Source organism: Mustelus asterias, chromosome 17, assembly GCF_964213995.1.
Source record: "Mustelus asterias chromosome 17, sMusAst1.hap1.1, whole genome shotgun sequence".
NCBI lineage: Eukaryota > Metazoa > Chordata > Chondrichthyes > Carcharhiniformes > Triakidae > Mustelus > Mustelus asterias.
The window spans coordinates 85,871,244-85,885,714 of NC_135817.1; the positions used below are offsets into that span (position 1 = coordinate 85,871,244).

General features: G+C 49.5%; 1 protein-coding gene across 1 annotated transcript in view; it reads left to right on the forward strand.

The window, feature by feature from the left end:
- The window catches only part of robo2 (roundabout, axon guidance receptor, homolog 2 (Drosophila)), a 530,474-nt gene that overhangs the window by 75,343 nt on the left and 440,660 nt on the right, over window positions 1-14,471 (forward strand). The gene's annotated exons all lie outside the window — the stretch shown is intronic.

Below are 14,471 nucleotides of genomic sequence, written 5' to 3' on the forward strand. Positions count from 1 at the left end.
TGGGGGTCCTTGAATATACTGGCAGCTTTTCCGAGGCAGCGGGAAGTGTAGACAGTGTCAATGGATGGGAGGCTGGTTTACGTGATGGACTGGACTTCGTTCACGACCCTTTGTAGTTTCTTGCGGTCTTGGGCAGAGCAGGAGTCATACCAAGCTGTGATACAACCAGAAAGAATGCTTTCTATGGTGCATCTGTAAAAGTGAGTGATTGCGATTAGCAGGTGGGTGGTGATGTCTCTTGCACACCTCCCATTTGTATTGCTGCCACACCAGCGTTGTGCCCTCACCTACATTAGCTTTGGAATTCTCTCCCTAAACCTCTCCGCCTCTCTACCCCCTTTTCTCTCCTTTGCGGTGCTCCTGAAAACTTACCTCTTGGGTTAAACGCTTTGTCAGCTGCTCTAATATCTTCCCATGTGGCTTGGTGTCAAATTTTGTTTGCTCGCATGCTTCTGAAGTGTCTTGGAAAGGCGCTAAACAAATGCAGATTGTTGACATTTGAATTGACTCCAGAAGTGAGTTGTTTTAATGTCTGAAATTCTGGGCCAGCATTTAAGATACACAGTGCACAACGCTGCAAGCTTTTCAAACATACTGCGACATTTTTAAAACGATAAATAGAAAGTCGGTTGCCGCATTTGGGAGGGAGAGAAGTGAATAATTTATCTTATTTTGATTTATTTTATGGAGCATTTTTCATGACCTCAGATATCATGAAACACTCAAAACACAAAACACAAACAGCAAACTGTTTTTCTGAAGTTTCGTCACTGTTATGGGAAACATGGCTGGGGAGTTGTACAGAGCAAGATCCCACAATCAGCATCCTGACAATGGCATTCAGCCAGTTTAGTGATATTGGCAGAGGTGTAAATATTGGCCAGGATATTTGGCGGGGGGGAACTACTCTGACCACCCGATCATGATCAGAGAATCCCTATGTCTGACCAAGAGGAAAGATGGGGCCTGAGTTGTGGCGCAGTGGTATTGTCACTGGACTAGCAATCCAGAGACCCAGGGTTCTGTTCCAGCGACCCGGGTTCAAATCCCACCACAGCAAATGGTAAAATTTGAATTCAATAGAAGTCTGGGACTAAAAGTCTAATGATGTTGATTGTCATAAAAACCCATCTGGTTCACTAATGTCCTTTAGGGAGGGATATCTACGGTCCTTACCTGGTCTGGCCGACATGCATGTGGTTGACTCTTAAAATGCCCTCTGAAATGGCCGAGCAAGACACTCAGTTCAAGGGCAATTAGGGATGGGCAACAAATTCTGGTGATGCCCAGGAACAGGTAAAGCATTACTTTTACACCTGATCCAGAACACAGCACGTCCAACAATGCAGCACTCCCTCAGTACTGAAACTGGAAGTGTCAACCTGGATCTTGTGCTACAGTCCCTTTGAGTGAAGTGGGATTGAACCCACAACCTTCATTGCACCAGAGGAGGTGCCATCCCACTGAGGTATGGCTGGCAATCAGTCATTGAACCTGCCCTTCCTCTGAGGCACTGGTGAACCTGGCATGGATTCCCAGCATTCACTGATAAGTTTACTTATTAGTGTCACAAGTAGACTTACATTAACACTGCAATGAAGTTACTGTGAAAGTCCCCTTGCTACACTCTGACGCCTGTTAGGGTACACTGAGGGAGAATTTAGCACGGTCAATGCACCCTAACCAGCACATCTTTCAGACAGTGGGAGGAAACCGGAGCACCCGGAGGAAACCCACGCAGACACGGGGAGAACGTGCAAACTCCACGCAGACAGTGACCCGAAGCCGGGAATCGAACCCGGATCCCTGGTGCTGTGAGGCAGCAGTGCTAACCACTGTGCCGCCCGATAACTTGCATTTGAGAAAGGAACCGCTTGTTCCAGTTGTCTGGGCCTGATGGGAGATGGTCGCAAATGACCAGCTGAGTGCCATTCCTACCCAATGTGGCATAATGTGTTTTTTATTCAGTTCATGGCCTCGCAGCCATGGAGACACTGAGAAAATTGCCAATGAATTTCAGAGCGAAACCGTGACCTTTGCTCCGAGAGCGCTCCGTCTCCTGAAATTTTGGGAAGACCTTTAGCCAGCCAATGACACGCTCGGCCACCTTGATAATCACTCCCCGCATGAAGCCGATGAGATCTCGGCACTGGGGCTTCATAATCGAGAGCTTGCAGTCAAGTCTGCACAGCTATAGGTCACGGTCATTTAATGAGGTCACTTAATGCCCGGCAATTTACTGGAGCTCCCCCAGTTTAACATCCTCATCCTTGTTTTCAAATCCCGTCATGACCTTGCCGCTGCCCTCCAGCCCCTCAGCCCTCTGAGATGTCGGTGCTGCTCTTATTCTGCATTCCTGTGTACCCGATCATTTTCCATCGCTGCCACCCACTTTGGCAGTCACACACACCCCTCCCCTCCCCCCTAATTCCAGTGTCAAATTTTATTTGATGATTGTGTCAGAATCACCTACATTGCAGAAGGAAGCAATTTGACCTACTGAGCCCACACTGACCACAATCCCACCCAGGCCCTATCCCCATAACTCCACTTATTTACCCTGCCGGTCCCTCTGACATTAAGGAGCAATTTACCCTGGCCAATTAACCTAACCGGCGCATCTTTGGACTGTGTGAGGAAACCGGAGCACCTGGAGGAAACCTAGGCAGACACGGGGAGAATGTGCAAACTTCACACAGACAGTCACCTAAGCCGGGAATCGAACCCGGATCCCTGGGCGCTGTGAGGCAGCAGTGCTAACCACTGTGCCACCATGCCACTCACTGTGAAGCAGCTTGGGATGGATGCAAAAACAAAAAATGCAAATTGTGTTTGTTGCATTGTCCACAGAAAGGTGGGCTGAACTTTTAGGCAGCTGGTTTCTTGGTGAATGTTGTGCTCATCCTTCGAGAGTCCAGGTGAGTGAAACATTTCCAATCTTGGGTACTCTGTTTGGTTAGCATCAGAAGCCAATCAGAATGCAAGGAAGACTCACACTTCCACTGCCGATCATAACCTCAGCACATTCCAAAGGGCTACACTGCCAATCAAGCGGCTTTGCTTTTCGTAGTGCAGTCACTGTTGTAACCTAGGAAACGTAATGGCCAATTTGTGCACAGCAAGATCCCACAAAAAGAAATACCACTGAGTAAAATGACCAAATCATTCTTTTTTTCGATATTGCTTGTGGGATAACTATTGGCCCAGGACGCTAGGGAGAACACGGTGGCACAGTGGTCACAGCGCCAGGGACCAGGGTTCAATTCCGGCCTTGGGTGACTGTGTGGAGTTTGCACGTTCTCCCCGTGTCTGTTTGGATTTCCTCCCACAGTCTAAAGATAAGCCGGTGGATTGGCCATGATACAGGTATGGGGTTAAGAGGATCGGGTCTGGGAAAGGGCCTAGGGTAAGGTACTCTGTCAGAGAGAGTCGGTGCAGACTCCATGGGCTGAATGGCCTCCTTTTGCACGGTAGGAATTCCATGACCCCCCTGGTCTCCTTCGGAAAGGTCATGTTATGTTTTGGAAGTAAGTGCCAGGGGAGAATGGAAAGCCTGGTTCTGTGCCATCTCATTTCAGAAAACCAACCGAGGAGGAAGGAAGCATTTCTCCATTTCACATCTGTTGCAGGGATTACTCGCACCATTAGCCACAGCGGTGATTTCTGCATTCAGAAGATTGTGTGTTCAGGATCAACTCCAGAGGCTTAAACACATCATCTACACTGATGCTCCCAGTGCAGTACAGAGGGAGAGCTGCACTGCCACAGGTGCCATCTTTCAGTGGACATTGGCTACTGTTTTGAAGAAGCGCAGGGGAACTCCTCTAGGTGTCTGCAGCAACTACTAATCCCTCAAACAGCATCACTGAAGGAGACTATCTGGCCATTGTCCCAGCGATGCCTGTGGAGCTTGCTGTGCACAAATTAGTTGCAGCATTTTATTCCTCACAAGAGTGACTGTGTTTCATTTGCTGTAAAGTGCTTTGGAATGTCTTGAACGTCACCTTCCCACTTTGTGTTGACTTCTTATGATGGGAATGACCCTTGCAGTGGCCCAGTTTCCTCACCCTAGTATTCATCCAACAGGTGGCATCATTTTGCATCAGAACAACACCTCCGACAGTACCTTCCAGACCCATCTAGAGAGCCAAGGCACAAGAGAACTGTGCCATCTCTAAGCTCCCCTCCACATCACACACCATCCTGACTTGGAAATGTATTGGATGTTCCTTCACCGACGTTGGGTCAAAATGCTGGAACTCCCTCCCTACCAGTGCTGTGGGTGTGCCTATACCACATGGGACTGCAACAAAATGGTGGCCCACCACCTGCGCCTTCTCAAGGGACAGCTGGTGGATGGGCATTAAATGCCAACCTTGCCAGCAATGCCCACATCATTATCGATTAGAATCCCTACAGTGCAGAAGAAGCCATTTGGCCCATTGAGTCTGCACTGACTCTCAAACAGAGTATCTTACCCAGGCTGTCTCCCCCACCCTATCCCCATAACACCACACAGTTACCACGACTAATCCATCTAACCTACACATCTTAGGACACTAAGGGGCAATTTATTTGATTTATTTCATATGATTTATTATTGTCACATGTATTGGGATACACCCTTGCGAGCTAGACGGACAAAGCATACTGTCCATAGTGTACATAGGGGAGAAGGAAAGGAGAGGGTGCAAAATGTAGTGTTACAGTCACAGATAGGGTCTAGAGAAAGATCAACTTAATATCGGGTAAGTCCATTCAAAAGTCTGATGGCAGCAGGAAAGAAACTGTTCTTGAGTAAAAAGAGCATTATTGGGAAGTTTAAAAGTGGCAGAATTAAGTTTTAAGAGCTTGGAACAAGAGTAAAAGATGGAATTAGAGGGTATACTGGGGACAGCTCGCAAGGAGCCGCCTTGCTCCAGTGCCATTTTTTTTAAGCGTGGCCAATCCACCTAACCTGCACATGTTTGGACTGTGGGGGGAAACCGGAGCACTCGGAGGAAACCCACGCAGACACGGGGAAAATGTGCAAACTCCACACAGACAGTGACCTGAGGCTGGAATTGAACCCGGGTCCCTGGTGCTGTGAGGCAGCAGTGCTAACCCACTGTGCTATCACATCCATAGTTACGCCGCATTGCAGGACAGGAGAGGGAAATGCGGGCACTTTTCATTCAGGGGAGGTGAGAGGGGGCTGACATCGATGGGGGACAGGAGACCTATCTGATATTTTTGTTGCTATCTGGGCCAGGACCCTGGAGACCAGCAGTATCGTCCGAATCACTGGCCTTTCTATGCCAGCACGGAGGGTTAATCACTGTTGAGGACAGTCTGGCCCAGATCTGCCAATAACAACTGACACCAATCTGATTTAGCATTATTGTCAATTTAGTGTTTGTGCTCCTGTGAAGCACCATCCCCAACAATAAAGGTGCTATATAAATGTAAGTAAGCAGAACCTGCTTGGCCATTGCCCTCTGAGCTCAAGCTTCAGTTTGGCAACATGGGGCTTCACAGGGACTGACACCACATGAGGCTATGCATATTAGACAGATGTTGGAAAGATTTTATGGCGTATCTTAAAGGAGGAAAGAAAGAGACAGAGAGAGTGTTAGGGAGGGGAGCATTCCAGAGTTTAGAAATCCAGGCAGTTGAAGGCACGCCCACCAATGCTGGGACAAAGGGAAATGCACAAGAGGCAAAAATTGAACAAGTTGTTATCTGGGAGGATTGGAGGAGGTTGCAGAGAGAGGGAAGGGCCCGAGGCCATGGAGGGATTTGCAAACAAACATCGAGGTGTTGCTTGACCAGTGTAGGTCAGTGAACACAGGGGAGTGATGGTTGAATGGGTGATTGTTGGTTCAAGTTAGGGATACAGGCAACAGGACTCCGGATGGGCCTGTGTGTTTGGAAGGTGCAAGGTGAGAAACCAGCCAGGAGGGCATTGGAAGAGTCGAGTCTGGTGAGAATCAGGCTCAGATGGAGGTTTCAGCAGCCGATAAGTTGAGGCAAGGTGGAGATAACGTCAATTTGCAGTCATAGAGCACCTTTTTAATGATACAAGGTGGGTGATGCGACAGAGGCGGATGTTGACGATCTTGGAGATGGAGCGGACGTGGGATTGAAAGGTCACCTCAGGGTCAAATAGGTACCAGTCATATGTAAATCCATCTCTGGCCTTTTATAGGGCCGCATGTGTGTGTGTGTATACGTGTGTGTGTGTGAGGGTGTGTGTGCGAGTGTGTGTGTGTGAGGGGGTGTGTGTGTGAGGGGATGTGTGTGTGTATATGTGTGTGTGTGTGTGAGTGTGTGTGTCTGTGTGAGTGTGTGTGTCTGTGAGTGAGTGTGTATGTTTGTGAGTGTGTGTATGTGGCTGAGTGGTGAGTGAGTGTGTGAGTGAGTGTGTGTGGTTGAGTGAGTGTGTGTGGTTGTGTGTGTGTGTGTGTGTGAAGGTGTGTGAATGCGTGTATGTGAGTGTGTGAATGTGTGTGTGGGTGAGTGTGTGGGTGAGTGTGAGGGTGTGTGTGTGTGAGGGTGTGTGGGTGAGTGTGTGTGTTTGAGGGTGTGTGTGTGTGTGAGGGTGTGAGTGTGTGTGTGAGGGGATGTGTATGTATATGTGTGCGCATGTGTGTGTGTGTGAGGCGGTGTGTGTGTGTGTGAGGCGGTGTGTGTGTGTGTGAGTAGCACAGTGTGGTAAAGTTGAGGAAGGGAAAACTCGAGAATGAACTGAAAGCTGGCTGTAATGTGTCCCGACCCTGGATAATTGTTAGGGTGGTGAGGGCCGACCTTGACTAACATTCCGTTTGTCGAAATCGAAAACCAGCCAAAGGTGAAATTTCTCCAACAGCTGCATGCAGTAAGGATGTAATGTGAGTGCTGCCTCTCACTCTGCCCGGCTAGATATATCGTTTCCTCCTGTGTGTGCAAGCTGATATTGTTGGACTTGGTTTGGGGGTGGGATGGTGGGGGGAGTGGGGGGGAAATAGACTTTGTTACAATCAGCTTTTGTTGCAGACACGCAGCAGTCTGCAGCCTTATCAGAGGAAAGCACATCGATCTTAAAGTGACCTGCTCATTTTTGGGCCACCCTCCTTTAATGTGACAAGATGTCCATCTTCAATTTCTCTCCTCCACATCTGCCCCCCACCCAGCCCCCACCCAGCCCCCCGCCCAGCCCCCGCCCAGCCCCCACCCAGCCCCCCGCCCAGCCCCCCCCAGCCCCCCACCCAGCCCCCTCCCAGCCCCCACCCAGCCCCCCACCCAGCCCCCACCCAGCCCCCACCCAACCCCCATCCAGCCCCCCACCCAGCCCCCACCCAGCCCCCCGCCCAGCCCCCGCCCAGCCCCCACCCAACCCCCACCCAACCCCCATCCAGCCCCCAACCCAGCCCCCCCCAGCCCCCCACCCAGCCACCACCCAGTTCCCACCCAACCCCCCACCCAGCCCCCACCCAGCCCCCTCCCAGCCCCCCACCCAGCCCCCACCCAGTTCCCCACCCAACCCCCCACCCAGCCCCCACCCAGTTCCCCACCCAGCCCCCACCCAGTTCCCCACCCAGTTCCCCACCCAGCTCCCACCCAGCCCCCTCCCAGCCCTCTCCCAGCCCCCCACCCAGCCCCCACCCAGTTCCCCACCCAGCCCCCACCCAGTTCCCCACCCAGCTCCCACCCAGCCCCCTCCCAGCCCTCTCCCAGCCCCCCACCCAGCCCCCCACCCAGCCTCCTCCCAGCCCCCTCCCAGCCCCCACCCAGCCCCCCATCCAGTCCCCTCCCAGCCCCCCATCCAGTCCCCTCCCAGCCCCCCACCCAGCCCCCCATCCAGTCCCCTCCCAGCCCCCCATCCAGTCCCCTCCCAGCCCCCCACCCAGTCCCCCATCCAGTCCCCTCCCAGCCCCCCACCCAGCCCCCCATCCAGTCCCCTCCCAGCCCCCCACCCAGCCCCCCATCCAGTCCCCTCCCAGCCCCCCATCCAGTCCCCTCCCAGCCCCCCACCCAGCCCCCCATCCAGTCCCCTCCCAGCCCCCCACCCAGCCCCCCATCCAGTCCCCTCCCAGCCCCCCATCCAGTCCCCTCCCAGTCCCCCATCCAGTCCCCTCCCAACCCCCCATCCAGTCCCCTCCCAACCCCCCATCCAGTCCCCTCCCAGCCCCCACCCAGCCCCCTCCCAGCCTGGTCTGTTAATTCAGGCTGCAGCTGGCAATTTGTACACATTGAAAAATATATTTTTAAGAAGGTAAATGTGCCACTTCAGCGCCCAAACTATCTCAGGAGATAAAAGGCAGTCAGTCCCTTGCTCACTCAGAGACCCAGCTAAGTATATTAAAACCATTTCTTTCTCGTGACTTGGCAATTGGACAGCATAGCAAATCAGTGGCGTTGTGTCTCGGAGCCATTGGTGACAGCTAAGGAATGAGAGGTGCAAGTCCAGTAATTTGGTTCTGTTGCGCTTATTCTCTCTCTGGCCCGCTCTCTCCTCTCTCCGTTCAGTAAGCCCAGGGCCATGCTGCATCCAGTGCATTATTATCATTGTCACCGCCTGCAGCCTCCACTTGTTTTTTTATTAACAAATTCCTTCCCAGCTCTCTGAGCCTCCAGATCACCAGGAGAAATTGCCTGCAGGGGATGGTGCTATTACAGATAATTAGGAAGTAATCAAATATGTTGTAGATTAGGGAGGGGTGTGAGTCCGAGAGGGAAAAGCACACACACACACGCATACAGGCACATAAACGTACACACACAATCATACACACACAAGCACACACACACGCACACACACACACATACACGCACATAAACGTACACACACAAGCATACACACACAAGCATACACACACGAACACACTTACAAAAGCATACACACACAAACATGCAAAACACATACACACACGCGCAACACACAAACATACACATGCAAAAGTGCACGCACACACACACACACACACACACATGCCTGTTTGTGTGTTTGGTATCCTTCAGTGATACCATCACCATGAGTTTATAGCTCTTTAGACCGTGTGAAATAGCCGAACCGGCCACTTGGTCAGGACGCACACTGGAGATGAGGTGATGAAGGCAGCCTCGAGAATGTCGACCTGCATCCTGAGAGCACCGACCCATGGAGCTGTATCACAGCGCCTGACGTAAACCTGCCGTGGGAAGTCTTTGTGGGGTCCTTCCACGAGCTGGGGTCAAGGGGAGAGAAATGATCACCTTGTTATTCGATTCATAATAACCTGAAGCAACAAAATAAAAGACTGAGGGTGGTTTCAGCAGCTCTCCGTGCATCCCCCCCCTCCCCCCCGCAGATCACCCCTCGTCCCCCATCCCCCTCCATTAACTTACAACCTGGATGAGGCAATGAAAGGAACAAAAAGCCTGTGGCCTACTTGCCCAGTGCTTCTTAAATTTCAAGCAAATTGCTGTACACACCAGGGAGACATTTTGTCGAGGTATGTTCTTCACAGTTTACTAAGGTTACCACTTTTATCATGGGAGTCTTGTCTGAATATTTCAGGGGTTTCCGAAACTCTGGTTGCTGCCTCATTTTTAAGCCACTTGCAGTGATCCTTAAGGGCCGCTGGATTTATTTGCTCCCGTCAACTTCCTCTCATCCCGTTCTGAAGGTTCCGACTTTCTTGCCAGACCTGGTAACCCCTCGCAACCTGTGCCAGCAGGTTGTCTTATTGCTGAGTGCATCGCACCTGCATTTAATTTGTACTCAAAACTGGACTCGAAACATCAGCTCCTTTCTCACCTTACAGATGCTGCCAGACCTGCTGAGATTTTCCAGCATTTTCTCTTTTGGTCTCTGTATCTAACCCTGTGCTGTACCTGTCCTGGGAGTGTTTGATGGGGACAATGTAGAGAGAGCTTTACTCTGTATCTAACCCCGTGCTGTACCTGTCCTGGGAGTGTTTGATGGGGACAATGTAGAGAGAGCTTTACTCTGTATCTAACCCCGTGCTGTATCTGTCCTGGGAGTGTTTGATGGGGTCAGTGTAGAGGGAGCTTTACTCTGTATCTAACCCCGTGCTGTACCTGTCCTGGGAGTGTTTGATGGGGAGAGTGTAGAGGGAGCTTTACTCTGTATCTAACCCCGTGCTGTACCTGTCCTGGGAGTGTTTGATGGGGACAATGTAGAGAGAGCTTTACTCTGTATCTAACCCCGTGCTGTACCTGTCCTGGGAGTGTTTGATGGGGACAATGTAGAGAGAGCTTTACTCTGTATCTAACCCCGTGCTGTATCTGTCCTGGGAGTGTTTGATGGGGACAGTGTAGAGGGAGCTTTACTCTGTATCTAACCCCGTGCTGTACCTGTCCTGGGAGTGTTTGATGGGGAGAGTGTAGAGGGAGCTTTACTCTGTATCTAACCCCGTGCTGTACCTGTCCTGGGAGTGTTTGATGGGGAGAGTGTAGAGGGAGCTTTACTCTGTATCTAACCCCACGGTGTAGTTACCCTGGGAGTGTTTGAAGCATATACTCGGTGCCTGAAATGCACATAGTTCCTGCTTCCAGCATTGACGTCCCTTACCTCTGTGAGCACAATGTAAATCTTTGCATTAAGTATTCCCGCACCTGGTTAGTGGTGAAGCCGTGAGCATTGGTTGTTTGAGGGGGACATGCTGTCGAAAATAGAAAATTAAATTATTCTATCTCACCAGTCTTGACCTGACCTCACACATGACAGTGCAAATGAATGTTCCTCCTTAATATAATATAATTAGATGAGAAATATCTTGCTAATAAAGTTATGCACTCATTTAAAGATTGATGGCAATCCATTTAGTAGTTAGCGGGTTATTTGTGACAGACACACTGTATGTGCTGTTATTGCTTTCTATATGATTTTGAAACCACTGAAGGGAATTAATAACTGAGACTGTTAATTCTCTGTCCGTCCTGTGGGATGTCACAGCTTTAAGATTATTAGCTGATCTGTGGGGTTGGATTTTTTTTAATCTTAGGAACGCAGCCTGAGGCAGGAGTTATAATCTATTAGCGTTATTAGCCATTGTTCTTGCAATTGCTTTTTTACGAGTCGTCATCTCTTCACACAGAAAGGGAAGTATTTCCCTTTATCAGTGCAATGATGTGATTACTCTCCTCACTGCAAGAGGGAGGATTCAGCATTGGATATCTGTGTGAGTGTGTGTGACAGTATGCATGTGTCTGAGTGTGTGTGCGTGTGTATGTGAGTATGTATGCGCTTGAGTGTGTGTGCGCGTATGTGTCTGAGTGTTTGTTTGAGTGTGGCTGAGTAAGTGAGTGTGTGTGTGGTGTGTGTGCGTGTGTGCCTGTACATGTGTCTGTGTGTGTATCTGAGTGTGTGCCTGTACATGTGTCTGTGTGTGTATCTGTGTGTGCATTTGAGTATGTTTGTGTGTGCGTGTATCTGAGTGTGTTCATGTATGTTTGCGTCTGTGTGTGTCTGAGTGTGTTTGTGCGTCTGAGTGTGTTTGTGTGTCTGAGTGTGTTTGTGCGTCTGAATGTGTTTGTGTGTCTGAGTGTGTTTGTGTGTCTGAGTGTGTTTGTGTGTCTGAGTGTGTGTGTGCGTCTGAGTGTGTTTGTGTGTCTGAGTGTGTGTGTGTGTCTGAGTGTGTGTGTGTGTCTGAGTGTGTGTGTGTCTGAGTGTGTGTGTGTGTCTGAGTGTGTTTGTGTGTCTGAATGTGTCTGTGTGTCTGAGTGTGTTTGTGTGTGTCTGAGTGTGTGTGTGTGTCTGAGTGTGTGTGTGTGTGTCTGAGTGTGTGTGTGTGTGTGTCTGAGTGTGTGTGTGTCTGAGTGTGTGTGTGTGTGTCTGAGTGTGTTTGTGTGTCTGAGAGTGTGTGTCTGAGTGTGTCTGTGTGTCTGAGTGTGTTTGTGTATGTGAGTGTGTTTGTGTGTGTGTCTGAGTGTGTTTGTGTGTGTCTGAGTGTGTTTGTGCGTGTCTGAGTGTGTGTCTGAGTGTGTTTGTGTGAATTGTTTGCATGTGTGTCTGTGTGTGCATTTGAGTGAGTTTGTGTATGTTTGTGTCTGAGTGTGTTTGTGTGTCTGAGTGTGTGTCTGAGTGTGTTTGTGTGTGAATTGTTTGCATGTGTGTCTGTGTGTGCATCTGAGTGTATTTGTGTGTGTTTGTGTCTTGAGTGTGTCTGTGTGTGTGTGCATCTGAGTGTGATGTGTGTGAATTGTTTGTATGTGTGTCTGTGTGTGCATCTGAGTGTGTTTGTGAGTGTGTTTGTGAGTGTGTGTGTGTGTCTGTGTGTGTGTCTGTGTGAGTGTGTGTGTGAGTGTGTGTGTCTGTGAGTGTGTGTCTGTGAGTGTGTGTCTGTGAGTGTGTGTGTGTCTGTGTGAGTGTGTGTGTGAATGTGTTTGTGAGTGTGTGTGTGAGTGTGTGTCTGTGTCTGTGTGTCTGTGAGTGTGTGTGTGAATGTGTTTGTGAGTGTGTGTGTGTGTGTTTGTGAGTGTGCATCTGAGTGTGTTTATGAGTGTGTGTGAGTGTGCATGTGAGTGTGTTTGTGGGTGTGTGTGTGAGTGTGTGTGTGAGTGTGTGTGTGTGTGTGAGTGTGTATGTGAGTGTGTTTGTGAGTGTGTGTGTGAGAGTGTGTGTGAGTGTGTTTGTGAGTGTGTGTGTGTGTTTGTGAGTGTGAGTGTGTGTGAAAAGAATGGGAGGACAGAAAAACATCAAGAAAGGAGGATGAAGTGGAGGAAAGAAACAAAAAGCGAAAGGAGAAAGAAAAAATGGAAAATGGAATGTACTGAAAGGAGAAATGAATCAAAAGAGAGGAATAAGTGATCTTTCACGTGCCTAGTGGCAGGCGAGGCAGACAGAGCCCATGCTTATGCCTGTTTCCATGGTTAGTTTCTCTTGGGACAGGAAACCAGAGGCTATAGCTTGAGGGGTACCATTCTGCATCATGCAGAGACCAGCAGACCTTCCACTCCTACTGTCTGCCATACCTGCCATTGACATCTTGGAAGGATATGTGGGTTGAGAATCTGTTTGACCGTGTTATAAATACACCTTTCTTGGCCATCAACTCCTGGAGTGGGACTTGAACCCAGAGTTGCTGTCTCAGAGGCAGGGACACTCCCCACTACGCTACAAGACCTCCTATCAATGAAAGGGAAAGAAGGAAAAAAGGAAAGAGAGAAACAGAAAGAAAAAATAAGAAAACCATTGGCATTCTCAGCAGCCATTTTGTGCAGTGTAGATTCCCACAGAGGTGAATTTATTTTATTCATTCATGGGATGTGGGCATCACTGGCAAGGCCAGCATTTATGACTCATCCCTAGTTGCCCCTCAGAAGGTGGTGCCTTCTTGAACCACTGCAGTCCCTACGGTGTAGGTACACCCACAGTGCCATTAGACAGGGAGTTCCAGGATGGGTTTGCCTGTTTGGTTCTGATTGCAGAGGGAGGAAGGTTCATCTCAGGAAGGTTTCACTTCTCTCAGACTGTCCCACAAACAGCACCCAAACTGAGGGTGGACTTACTTTGTGAATGTGTACTCTGAACCCTGGTTTATACCTTTCCTGAGAACCATTCCTGCTTCTGACTTCCAGCGTTTCCCGCTTTGGGTCACTGTCTGCAGAGTTTGCACGTTCTCCCCGTGTCTGCGTGGGTTTCCTCCGGGTGCTCTGGTTTCCTCCCACACTCCAAAGATGTGCAGGTTAGGTGGATTGGACATGCTAAATTGGCCCTTAGTTTCCCGGGATGCGTAGATTAGAGGGATTAGTGGGGTAAATATGTAGGGTTATGGGGATAGGGCCTGGGTGGGATTGTTGTCGGTGCAGACTCGATGGGCCGAATGGCCTCCTTCTGCACTGCGGGGATTCTATGATTCTATGATTTTCTGTTTCAGATCATTGCAATTTCCTTTTCATTTGTAAAATAATGATGACAGTGCTAGTGAACTGACAAACTGAACAACCAAATCAATAGCAATTTGTGTTCATATAGCACCTTCAATGCAGTAAATTATCCCAAGATGCTTCACAGGACTCAATATCAAACACAATTTGACAGGGAGCCAAATAAGGAGATATTAGATGAAGTGAGCAAAAGTTCACTCCAAGAGTTGGAGTGCTGAGGAGAACCTTAAAGGAGGAGCCATGATGTGGAGTTGTCGGCATTGGACTGGGGTAAACACAGTAAGTAGTCTAACAACACCAGGTTAAAGTCCAGCGGGTTTGTTTGGTAGCACGAGCTTTCGGAGCGCTGCTCCCTCATCAGGTGAGTGCCTCTTATTTTCTTTTCTTTTCACAATCTGGTGGTTGTCGGGAACATGAAGAGGATCAGAGATTGTGTTGCGAGGCAATTATTGAACAAATTGAAGGATACCGTGGCTGTGAATGGTCTGGTAATACGCAATTATTACATCCAGTTTAATTCCCACAAAGTAGTGGGAATTTAATTAATTAATTAATTTATCAGAGTTTCATGTGGGAATCCCTACCTCCAGATCCTAGTCCATAGTGATTCTTAACTAATA